This window comes from Papio anubis, chromosome 2 (assembly GCF_008728515.1).
Source record: "Papio anubis isolate 15944 chromosome 2, Panubis1.0, whole genome shotgun sequence".
Lineage (NCBI taxonomy): Eukaryota > Metazoa > Chordata > Mammalia > Primates > Cercopithecidae > Papio > Papio anubis.
Window position 1 is genome coordinate 96988606 of NC_044977.1, and position 12863 is coordinate 97001468.

The 12863-nt window shown below is 40.2% G+C and overlaps 1 long non-coding RNA gene across 1 annotated transcript; it reads left to right on the forward strand.

Moving 5' to 3' along the window:
* The first annotated feature begins 8161 nt into the window (after window positions 1-8161).
* On the forward strand, window positions 8162-11736 carry LOC103882105. Its single transcript, XR_643798.4, has 3 exons — window positions 8162-9321; window positions 10934-11019; window positions 11507-11736. It is a non-coding gene; the product is annotated as an uncharacterized LOC103882105 (long non-coding RNA).
* The last annotated feature ends 1127 nt before the right edge of the window (window positions 11737-12863 follow it).

Sequence of the window (12863 nt, forward strand, 5' to 3'; positions counted from 1 at the left end):
GGTTGTTTTGACTTAAGGGCAGGTAGGTAAGTATGTGCTCTGATATAATTTGGATGTTGTCCTCTCTAAATCTCATGTTGAATTGTGACTTCCACAACTCCAGTCTAGGCTGGAGTTAAAGATGGGGTTTGATGGGTGGTGATTAGATCCTGGGGGTGAATTTTCGTGAACGGTTTGGCACTATCCCCTTAATGCTGTCCTTGCAATAGTAAGTTCCTGTGAGATCTGGTCGTTTAAAAGTATATGGCCCCTACGCCTCACTCTCTTGCTCCTGCTCTAGCCATGTAAGATGCCTGCTCCGGCTTTGCCCTCCGCCATGAATAAATGCTCCCTGTGGCCTTCCCAGAAGCCAAGCAGATACCAGCACCTGTCCAGCCTGCAGAACCATGAGCCAATTAAACTTCTTTTCTTTATAAATTACCCAGTCCCAGATATTTCTTGTTTGTTGTTGTTGTTGTTTGTTTGTTTGTTTGTGTGTTTTTTTTTTTTTTTTCTAAGACGGAGTTTTGTTCTGTTGCCCAGGCTGGAGTGCAGTGGTGTGATCTTGGCTCACTGCAACCTCCACCTCCCGAGTTCAAGCAATTCTCCTGCCTCAGCCTCCTGAGTCACTGGGATTACAGGTGCCTGCTGCCACGCTGGGCTAATTTTTTGTATTTTTAGTAGAGACAGGGTTTTACCACGTTGGCCAGGCTGGTCTTGAACTCGTGACCTCAAATGATCCTTCCTCCTCTGCCTCCCAAAGTGGTAGGGTTACAGCTGTGAGCCACCGCACCCAATCGTATTTCTTTATAACAATGTAAGAACAGCTGTCACATGCTCTTATAAAAGGAAAATAGATAAAGTAGAAAACTTGGAGGCCTTCCCAAAACTGGGGTTACTCAGAAATCAACATTGTGGATTAGCATCCAAGATGAAGTTACTTTAGCTTCCACAAGAATGTTGTCAGACATTTGTAGTATGTCTGCAGAAACTGATCCCCTACAATCACACCTCTCAGAGTGTTTGTTGAAGACCCTGCTGCCTGGAACACAGTCTAAGCCCAGTGGTACTGAGTCCAGTAATAAAACCCTAGGATTTTGCAGCAACTCCTGCAACACTTTGGTCTTTATGGACCTGGAGCCTGCTGCACAGTCACGAAAAAAGAAAAGAAAGAAAAAAGAGAGAAAGAGATCATTGATCCAATGCTAGAGTTTATGCAGAAACTGACAAGCAGTGCATAGGACTATAGGACTTCATGATCTTCCTCAACTCTGGGAGTAGCTCTGGCCCAGGCTTCACCTTGCTGCTGATGAAGAGTCATCTTGGACAATGGCAAGAAATCCAAGCTAGAATTGGCCATCCACCTATCCCCTGGGTGTTGCCAGCAATGATGGAACCCTGCAACTCTATCCTGACCACTATGCCACCCTGGAGCCCTTGGACTGTGTCTTCTTGGGAGACAATGGACTAATACATGTCATTGCAACCTATACCCCAAGGGCCCCACATACTTGAACCACAGCTTGGACCAGACTTCCTCCATCACTACCTCCCTGAACTTTGGTGGTGCCCTGAAAGCAGACCTCAGAGTTTTAAGGCCAGCTTGGTCCCTTACCTCCAAATTAACTCCTTTTTGTGACCTACTAACCAGTTACCTGGTTGAGCAGTGCTTACTTTTGGAGATTGCCGGTACCTGCTTTGTACTCTCCAGTCAGATGGCCAGATATGACACTGAACAAAGCAAGTACAGAGTTTGCTCTGCATGTTCTGCCCCAGGGTTGTAGCCTAAAGACTGAATGCTGCCATTGTCCCACCAAGACCAAGTGTGCCATACTCTTGGTTGATGACTGGTGCCCCACTGGGTTCAATGTTGGCTTTAATTTCCAGCCCTCCAACTGCAGTTCCCCAGGGAAAGTGCTGAGCAATACCACAGCCATCACAGGGGCCTGGGCCTTTATCACAAGCCTGCCAAGCAAGCACTTACAAACCAGAATGAGGGTGAGGGCATGGAGAAGGGGATGTTTTATGAGGGCTTCAGTGGCCTGGCTGCTTTGTAAATATTTTTTGGTTTTGGTAGAGACAAGTCTCACTGTGTTGCCCAGGCCGGTCTCAAACTCCTGGCCTCCCAGAGTGCTGGGATTTTACAGGCATAAGCCACCATGTCCAGCCTGTAAATATTTATAAAGAAATGCTGTAATAAAACATATTGAGAAAGCAAATGTGGCAGGGAGATAAGAAGGACACAGGATGATAAGGGAAAGTAGTAGCTGGGTCAAGGGAAGGGCCTGAAAATCAGCTGTAGTGACTTTTCAAAAAAAAAAAAAAAATCACATGACTTTAGGGCTTCTTGGACTCTAATCTGCATGCAGACTTCCTGTGGATCATGTTAAATTGTAGATTCTGACTCTGTTGGTCTGTGGTAGAGCCTGAGATCTCTATTTCTAACTAGCTCCTAGTTACGCCTGTGTTCCTACTGCCAATCAGCAGACTACCCTTTAAGTAATGAGCTCTGGAGCAGCCCTGTCCGCTAGAACATTCTGTAATGATGGAAATGTTCTAGACCCACACTCTCGATACAGTAGCCATTAGCTACATGTGGTTGTGAGCATCTGAAATTTGGCTAGTGTGACTGAATTTTGAATTTTAATTAAGTTAAAATTTAGAAGCCGTACGTGGCTAGTAGCTACCATACTGGACAGCAAGGTCTACATCTCTTAATCCTCATCTATAAAAATGAGAGTTTGGGCTGGGTGCAGTGACTCATGCCTGTCATCCTAGCAGTTTGGGAGGCCAAGATGGATGTATCGCTTGAGCCCAGGAGTTCGAGACCAGCCTGGACAACATGGCAAGACCCCATCTCTGCTAAAAGTAAAAAAATTAGCTGGGTGTAATGGCATGTGCCTTTGGCCCCAGCTACTCGGGAGGCTGAGGTGGGAGGATCCTTTGAGCCCAGGGAGGGCAAGGCTGCAGTGAGCTGTGATCATGTCACTGTACCCCAGGCTGGATAACAGAGTGAGACCCTGTCTCCAAAAAAAAAAAGAGAGAGAGTTTGAGACTAGATAATTCCCGAAGTCCCTTCTAGTATTCTGTGGTTCCAAGTTGTTTTTAAGATGTGTATGGGGTGGGGTAGGGTCGGGGGAGGATTGACAGATATTAAAGTCTAGAGTAAGGCATGAGGAATTGAGAGCTCCACATAGTTGAATGGAGGAATGAGGAAGAGGAGCATGGTGCCCTGGGGGCTGGATCCTAGAACTCAGTGGTAGAGCTGCCCTCCAGAGACAAGAGATTCTGATTAACTAATAAGCATTAATTGAACTCTCAGAACCAGAATAAAAGACCTTCTTGAGTGGGACACAAATGCCAGGCCATAAAGGAAAAGAGTGATTAATTTAACCACATCAAAATCTAAGACATCGTGTGAAAAAAGGCACAATAAAACTGCAAAATATGGAACAGATTAGAAATCTATTTGAACATGTTAAGAAACCAAGGCTTTAATATCTTCGATATATTTTAAAAAATAGAAAATAGATGAAAAAAGCCTTCTCAGAGGAGAAAACCCTCAAGCCATAAACAGCTGCAAGATGCTCAGACTCATCAGTGATCAATTCACTGATCAATATAAAAGGCTGATGCTGCTAAATATTGGCAAGGCCATGGATCAGTGGGGAATGTCCCTACCTATTTGGTGGAAGTGCAAATTGGCACAGCTGTTTGGAAAGCAGTTTGGGAGATCTGTTTTAAAATATAAAATCAATGTACTCTGTCGTCCAGGAATTTAACTTCTAGGGGTCTGACCTTTCTCATGTGCACATAGAGACACATCAAAGGATGTTTGCTTCAGTAGTCTAATAGCAAAAAAAAAAAAAAGAAAAATTAATAAGAATGCCTATGATTAAATAAATTCTGGTACCTCCGTAATGTGGAATACTATGGCAGCAATTAAGATAAATGAGGTAGATCTATATGCACTAATGTGGAAGTACTCCAGAGCATATTGATATGTGGAAAAAGCAAAATCCATGAAATATCCAAAAGTTGGTTCCTTGAGATTAATAAAATTGATAAATGCCTGGATAGCTGATAAGAAGAAAAAGAAAAAGTACAAATTAACACTATCAGAAATGGAAAAGAAGATGTCACTAGAGATCTTATCAACATATTCAAAAGATAGTAAGGCAATACTACAAATAGCTTTATGCCAATAAATTTGACAACTTAGATAAACAAAATCTTTAGAAAGCATAACTTACTAAAACTGATAAGATGAAATAGAAAATCCGAGTAGCTCAATATCCCTTTTTTTAATTGAATGTGTAATTATTTATTTATTTATTTTTATTATTTATTTATTTGTTTTTTTGTTTTTGTTTTTTTTTGAGACAGAGTCTCGCTCTGTCACCCAGGCTGGAGTGCAGTGGCACTACCTCAGCTCACTGCAAGCTCTGCCTCCCGGGTTCACACCATTTTCCTGCCTCAGCCTCCCAAGTAGCTGGGACTACAGGGGCCCGCCACCACAGCCAGCTAACTTTTTGTATTTTTAGTAGACACAGAGTTTCACCATGTTAGCCAGGATGGTTTAGATCTCCTGACCTCATGATCTGCCCGCCTCGGCCTCCCAAAGCACTGGGATTACAGGCATGAGCCGCCGCGCCCGGCCAGAATGTGTAATTTTTTAAAAACTTCCCACAAAGAAAAGTATTTTACAAATACAGCCCCCAACTTATGATGGCTCAACTTACAATTTTGTGACTTTGCAATGGTGTGAAAGCAATACACATTCAGTGGAAACCATTCGAATACCCATATAGCCATTCTGTTTTTTACTCACTGCATTATTCCATAAATTGCATGAAATATTTAAGACTTTATTATAAAATAGACCTTGTATTAGATGGTTTTGCATAACAGTAGGCTAATGTAAGAGTTCTGAGGACATTTAAGGTAGGCTAAGCTATGATGTTAGGTAGGTTAGGTGTATTAAATGCACTTTGAACTTAACAGTGTTTTCAACTTAACAGTGGGTTTATCAGGAAAGAACTCCATGGTAGGTCAAGGCACATCTGTAGTTAATTGATTGGCCCCTCATGGCCCCTCATGTTGATTAGAGTTTGTTTTTCCTTCCCTTGAGTCTGAACTTTGTGACTTGTTTTGACCAAAAGCATGTGGCAGAAGTGATGCTGTGTAATTTCCAGTGCTGAAACTTCAGAATCTGTTGCTCCAGAGTTCACCAATTCATCTATTCCCCCTCCTGAGTCAAATACTATGGCAAAAGTCTGACTACCCTGAGACCACCATGCTGTAAGCAAGCCTTGCTAGCCATGTGGAGAGAGAAGCCATGTGCAGAGCACTGAGGCACCAGACTTGTGAGTGAAGGCTTTGAATTCCCAGCCCACCCACCACCTGAATGCAACTGAGTGAATGGCCCCAACCAGTATTGTCTGGATTAATGTCTGTCCAGATTAACTTGAATTCCTGACCCACAGAATTGTGAGAAAATAACATGGTGATGGTTTTAAGCCATTATATTTTGAGGTAGTTTGTTAGGTAGCAATAGATCATCAAATCACCTTCACACCATGCATTGATAACTCCTTATCCCACCAATGTGTAATGCCACCATTTCATCTACTAAATTATGTGGTTAATTTAATTCAAGATTTTTTTCACAAAGTCTTTTTTTAAACTATTTATGTTAAGATAACTGCAGATTCACATGCAGTTGTAAGGATAATACAGAAAGCTCCCATGTACCCGTTACCAACTTCCCCTTGTGGTAACATTTTGCAAAATATTACAATGTCACAACCAGGACATTGACACCGAAACAATACATATGTGGAACATTTCCATTGCCACAGGATCCCTCTTGTTGCCCTTTTACAGCCATACCCACTTCCCTCCTGCACATACAACCCAACAACTAATCTATTCCTATAATTTTGTCATTCCAAGAAAGTTATCTAAATGGAATCATTATAGAATAGAATATGACTTTAAAAAAAAATTTTTTTTTTGAGTTAGGGTCTCACTCTGTCTCCCAGGTTGGAGTACAGGTGCAAACCTGGTTCAGTACAGCCTTGATCACCTATGTTAAGCAATCCCCCTGGCTTAACCTCCGTGTACCTGGGACCACATGCTTACCACCATGCCTAGCTATTTTTTTTTTTTTTTTTTTTTTTTTTTTGGTACATACAAGGTCTCACTTTGTTGCCCAGGCTGGTCTCAAACTCCTGGGCTCAAGTGATCCTCTCACCTCGCCTCTCAAAGTGTTGGGATTACAGGCCTGAGCCACCATACTTGGCCCATATTTAACCTCTTGGGATTGACTTTTCTCTCAGCATAATTATTTGGAGATTAAAATTGTTGCACATATGCCTAGTTCATTCCTTTTTCTTGCAGAGTAGTATTACAAGGTTTAATATACCCATGGTTTGTTTAATCAATTATCTGATGCAGGACATCTGTTTCCAGTTTTCAGCTATTACAAATAAAGCTGCCAAAAACATTCATGTACAGGTTTTTGTGTGATTCCAAGTTTTAATTTCTCTGGGATAAATGTCAAAGAGTACAATTGCTGGGTCATATGATAGTTGCATATTTTGTTTTTTAAAAATCACCAAACTACTTTCCAGAGTATCTGTACCATATATTCCTACCAGCAAGCTATGATCAACCTAGTTTCTCTACTTCCTTGCCAGCCTTTGGTGTTGTCTCTGTTTTTTTATTTTAGCCATTCTGATGGGTGTGTAGTGATGTCCCATTGTGAGTTTAATTTGCATTTCCCTGATGGCTGGTGATGTTGAGCATCTTTTCATGTGATTATTTGCCCTCTGTATATCATTTTTAAAATGAAGTATCCGTTCATATATTTTGCTCATTTTCTAACTGTTGAGTTTTGAGAATTCTTTATATTCTGTAGATACCAGTCCTTTGTCAGGTATGTAGTTTGCAAATACTTCTTGCCATCTGTAGCTTATTTTTTCATCCTCTTCATATGGTGCATACTTTTGCACAGTAAAAGTTTTTAAATTGATAAAATCCCATTTATTGATTTCTAAAAATGGATTATGCTTTTGCTATCGAGTCTGAGAACTCTTTGCCTAGCTTGAGGTCTTGAGGATCCTAGGTTTCTCCTATGTTTTTTCCTGAAAGTTTTATGATTTTACACATGATGTTTAAATCGATGATTCATTTTGAGTTAATTTTTATGAAAGTGAAATGTTTAGGTCGAGGTTTTGTTTTTGTTTTTGCTTATGGATATCCAATTGTTCCAACACCATATATTGGAGAAACAATAGTTCTTAAATCATTTTGAATGTATTAGTAGGTAGACTCTTATGCTCTTATTTAGTATGTGAGATGTGTAAAAGATGATCGATATTTTTCAGGTTAAGGAGACTTGTTGCTGTTGACACAGAGATGTGGTGCTCAAATTCCCCTTCAAGGAAGGATTTATTGCCCCAACTGTAGTGGGTGTTTTGATGGAACAGTGGAACAGCTTTCAGCTTTTAGTCCCTTCCGGGAACACATCATTATAGAAAGCCATCTCACCAAGGTCATACCCGTCTAGGAAAGGCTCACATCTAATGATGGATGGATGGATAGAGGCAGGGACATAAAAGAACAGCCACTCTGACTCAAACTGGGATGATCCTTTTGAGCCATTTCTGCTCCAGAACTCCCTGTGCCAGAGTCTGTCAAACCTACATCACAGTTCAACTTCCCCTTTATCCAATCCCTCTTTCTCCCTTCCTTCCCACAGGTGTTGATTGCAAGAGCACTCCTGAACATTAAACTCTGTCTCAGAGACTGCTTCTTAGAGAACCCAAACTGTGACATTTGTTTTCATTTCTGTTTAATGCTAAGCATGAAATATGTCTTAAGTGTTGAGAATGGTGAGGTCATAACTTGTTGGTTTTTATACTATGGTTATAGGAGGCAGTCACCTCAGGAAAACTTTCGTCAAAAAGTCTACACTCCTGTGGCCAGGCATGGTGAAGTGTGCCTGTAATCTCAGTTACTTGGGAGATGGAGGCAGGAAGAATACTTGAGGCTAGGAGTTTCAGACCACCCTGTACAAAATAGATAGAGACCTCATCTCTACAAAAAAATAAAAATAAGTAAACAATTAGCTGTGTATGGTGATGCATGCCTATAGTCCCAGCTACTCTGGAGGATAAGGAGAAAAGATCACTTGAGCCCAGAAGTTCAACATTACAGTAAGCTATGATTATGCCACTGCTCTCCAGCCTAGGTGACAGAGGGAAATTCCATGACTAAAAATGCATGGGTAAATATCCCACACATGAAGTACAGCAGGGCTAAATCTTCCCATTAACATGTGATCAAAAATTAGTCGTGACCCTTGAAATAAACCCCAAGCTTATACCAGCTCCCATTCTGATGTCCTTCACATACTTTTCTGAAAGTATGTGACATTTCTGACTTATTAAATCGAGAAGGAAGTCATAGAACAGGTTTTTATCTGATTGTGCAATTTCAAGTTCCAGTGTCATTGAGGGTAGGGGTAGAGAAAAAAGAAGAAAGGAAGATCCCAGAGGAACTACCATTCAATTTCCAGTCATGTTCACCAGCCCCAGGAAATTTAAAGTTGCGATGATTTGGGGAGAGAATTTTAATAGTGTTCTTTTCCTCCGCCTTCTATTTCATTTAATACAATAAAGAGCCCTGAATTTTTATTTTCAGTAGAATCAGTGTTTTTTTAAAAATATCTTTTTCCAGCCTATTTCAGATCTTTGAACTTTCATTTTTTTTCTGGTTGTTTTTTCCTGATAAATCCATGCCAAAATAATAGGCATCCCCATAAATCAGGAAAAGCATTGCCCTCCAAAATATTGACATTGAAAATGTCAGTTGCCTTTCTGTATTTGAGTTTCCAAGATCAAAATCCATCTATTGTCATTATTTATGCCACTGAACATTTGTAGCAGGGTCAGGTTTATACAGAAGCAGAAAAAAAGTGTTCATACCCATAATTCCCTCTGACATTAATGTTGCCTGTTTATTCTCCTCCATCCCATTTTGAAAATGCATCCTTCAGTTGAATACAGCGTACTGAATATCCGTTCTGTTTAGTCTGCACTTGTGGCAGAAAACAAACACCAATTGGCATCTTGGCTCTATTACATTTTCTGACAAGTGGGAACTAATCTGTTTGTGATGCAATAAATACTTGGTTCTAAGTCATTCAGCAAATTGGCTTATTTAGCCTTAGCTCTGCAGGGATGCATAGAGGGAAGAATTTTCACCCTTCATTGATTCCACACTGAAATAAGTTATAATTGTCTGTGCACACAGCTGGAGGAACTTTATGATGGTGTAAGTGAATGAGCAGTTAGTGAAAATACTCTTCTAAGTCAGTGCAAAACTAGTAATGATCTTACTGTTTACATGGCTAGAGCAGACTTTTTTCTGTTCATGAGAGCTGATTGTCAAATATTCAGGAATTTCATGACCTGGATATTAAACCTTGGAACTTTGAAATTGGAAGTATTTACACCACAGAAATTATCAATCACTTCAAATCAGGGCTTTTTTGTTTTTCTTGAAAGCTGATTTATATATATACCACTGTCTACTTTAAATCAATGTAGAAAAGTTACAAAGGAGATGGCAGGTAAAAAAAACTTAAGGTTTCAAAGGGAAAAGTGAATAACACAAGTAAACTAAAAACACAAAGAAATTGATGACAAAGGTGTAATAATTTTTTAGAAAGGTGCACAGATGGAGATATACGTATTTAAGCATTTGAAAGATAGAGACCTGGTTATTAGACTAAGCAAGCATGACAATGATTTATGAAAGTGCATCTGAAATAAGGTGGTTTTGTTTTTAAATTTTTGAGACAGGGTTTCGCTCTGTCACCCAGTCTGGAGTGCAGTGGTGCAATTACAGCTCACTGCAGCCTCGACCTCTCAGGCTCAAGCAATCCTCCCACCTCAGTGTCCCAACTAACTGGGACAGCAGGCATGCACCATGCCCGGTTAATTTACTTATTCTTTTTAATTTTTTTTTTTGTTGAGACGGGGTCTCACTATGTTGCCCAGGCTGGTCTAGAACTCCTGGGCTCAAGTGATCCTCCCACCTTGGCCTCCCAAAGTGCTGGGATTACAGGTGTGAACTACCACACCCAGCCTGTTTTCTTGTTAGTTGAAGTAGGCAGCACAAATCATAATGATTGTCACAAATCATAATGAACACGCCACATAAGCACCATCCAGGTAATCAAGCAAACTTTGAAGAGACAAAAAGGTACTCTTTTGTGGAAAGTAATGGATTAGGCATTCCTAGCACGCATGCAACAGGAAAACGACTTGCAGCACCATAACCGATATATTTGAGCTTCAAGAATTTCAGCTGCACAATAAACCCTCCTCTGAATTTTTATTTTATTGGATGCTGCAGATTAGTTTATAAAGACTTTTTAGCTGTGCTGATGAATATATGTAATAGCTAAATTTAGGGCTTTTAAAAAACACTCCTTTGAGATTTGAAGGTGTTGCTTAGCTACTCCTTTTCTTAGTGAAGTCTCGTATTTGATGTAATTTCTTATGCTGCAGGTGGGGGAAGTGGGCTATTATTGAATATCTTTCTGTCAGGTTTCGTAGCATATGCAGTATACACATTGCTGCTACTTTTGTGTTGTTAACTCCTTAGTCTCCTAAAACTAGACATTTAAACCATCATTTGTATATGTATGTGTGTGCATTCTTTTCTTGGTGGAAAGGTTTATGTAGACACAAATTATAATTGTGATGATAATACCTGTAGTTATACTAAATTGTTTCATTTTTACTGTAAAAATTTTTTCAGTACCAGACCTTTAAAACAAGAATTATATGGTAGCATGAGATTGTGCTAAATGGTTTTCCAAAATAATTAAACCTTCAGAAGTGAACCCATCCTTTAAGCCTGTGTTTTATTCCTTGAGTCTCCTAGAGCTTCCAGTTCTCTACACCTGAACCTGGGCATGGACCATTGAAGGATCAACAGAGTCCTTGTCAGCGGTGGCAACTGGTAATATTTTTGTTAGTGTGCTTATCAACTTTGACTGGGATTAGTCCTGTCTTACATGGAGTATAATAATTCCATGAGAATAGAGATGTGGCCTCTAATTCCTTTATAATTCCTAAAAGTACTTAGAACTATGTTATAATCCACACATTGCGGGGACCAAGTAAGCTTTTTTTATTGACCAAATTGTAGCTCAGATTTAAATAACACCTGCAAGGAATTCAAAATTCTACCTAATTAAGCCCATTGATCTTTATGTCATTCTTAATAGTTAATATTATTTCCGTCATATAAATGGGAAATCAGAGAATGGAGAGGTTCTATTACTTACCAACAATTGAGTATATCATATGCCCTAGCATGATGGCAGTGACTATCCCATGAGTTGGTGGTGGGTTGATAAATCCTGTCTCACCACACACTCCCATTGCTTAGGCACATTCCAAGAGTTGTGTTTCTAGCAGTGATAATGGGTTTGCATCTGTTACAGGGCAGTTGAAAGAGTTAGCAGTGTGGCTGTCTATGAAACTGACAAGACTAATTTTGTTGGCTCTAGTATGGAACAGTAACCACTGTGCTACCAGCCATAGATCTACTTCAATGCCAAAATACAAATGTAACCATCCACTTCCATTGTCAACCAGCCCATCTAAGTAATGCTATGACTAGTAAATTAGAACCGACCCCTCAGCTATCAAATACACTTGAACCATTTGGATATAAGAATGTTGAATCCACTCTTTTTGCCCTGTTGCACTTGTCATGAATATTGGATTATAAGGATTACTTTTCACCCTAATTGGAAACTTGGAAATCAACTTCATCCTAGTCATGTAAACATTATGTAAAAATACCACCAAATTCTGATTTTTTAAAAATTAAGGCTCTTAACTAAAAATCTCCCAACCTATTATGAAATTAGGAATGATCGTCAGATTTATTTATTTATTATTTTATTTATTTATTTGTTTAAGAAAGAGTCTTGCTCTGTCACCCAGCCTCATCCTCCCATGCTCAAGCAATCCTCCCGAGCATCTGGGACTCATCCTCCTGAGCATCTGGGACTACGGGCATGTGCCACCATGCCTGGCTAATTTACTTATTTATGTATTTATTTGTAGAAATGGGAGCTCACTATGTTGCCCAGGCTTGTTGGAAACTCCTGGGCTCAAGCAATCTTCCTACTTTAGCCTCCCAAAGTGCTGGGATTACAGGTGTGAGCCACCATGGCTGGCCAATCTCCAGATTTAGACCATAGAATTTTATTTAAAAGTAAACTAAAAAGCTGGGCACGGTGGCTCACACCTGTAATCCCAGCACTTTGAGAGGCCAAGGCGAGTGGATCACGAGGTCAGGAGATCCAGACCATCCTGGCCAACATGGTGAAACCCCGTCTCTACCAAAAATACAAAAATTAGCCAGGTGTGGTGGCAGGCACCTGTAGTCCCAGCTACTTGGGAGGCTGAGGCAGGAGAACCACTTGAACTCAGGAGGCAGAGGTTGCAGTGAGCTGAGATCCCGCCACTGCACTCCAGCCTGGGCAACAAGAGCAAAAACTCCATTTCTAAATAAATAAATAAAAACTAAAAAGACTTCTGGTTTCTGGTCCAAAATGTAAAGAGCTTAGAAGTTGCCACTCCATCCAAACATCAAATAAAAAGCTGAATAATCTGAAAAATCAACAACTCTTCTTAGCTCCATCAGAGAAGTGAATTCACAGGGCAAACTCCTGCCCCCATAATTGAAAAAATAGGCAGCAAATACAGAAAATTGCAACTTAACCAGACCAGAAACCTAGGAGCAGAAACCTCTGCAGGAATCAGAGTAGGAAAACCTGAACTGTAATT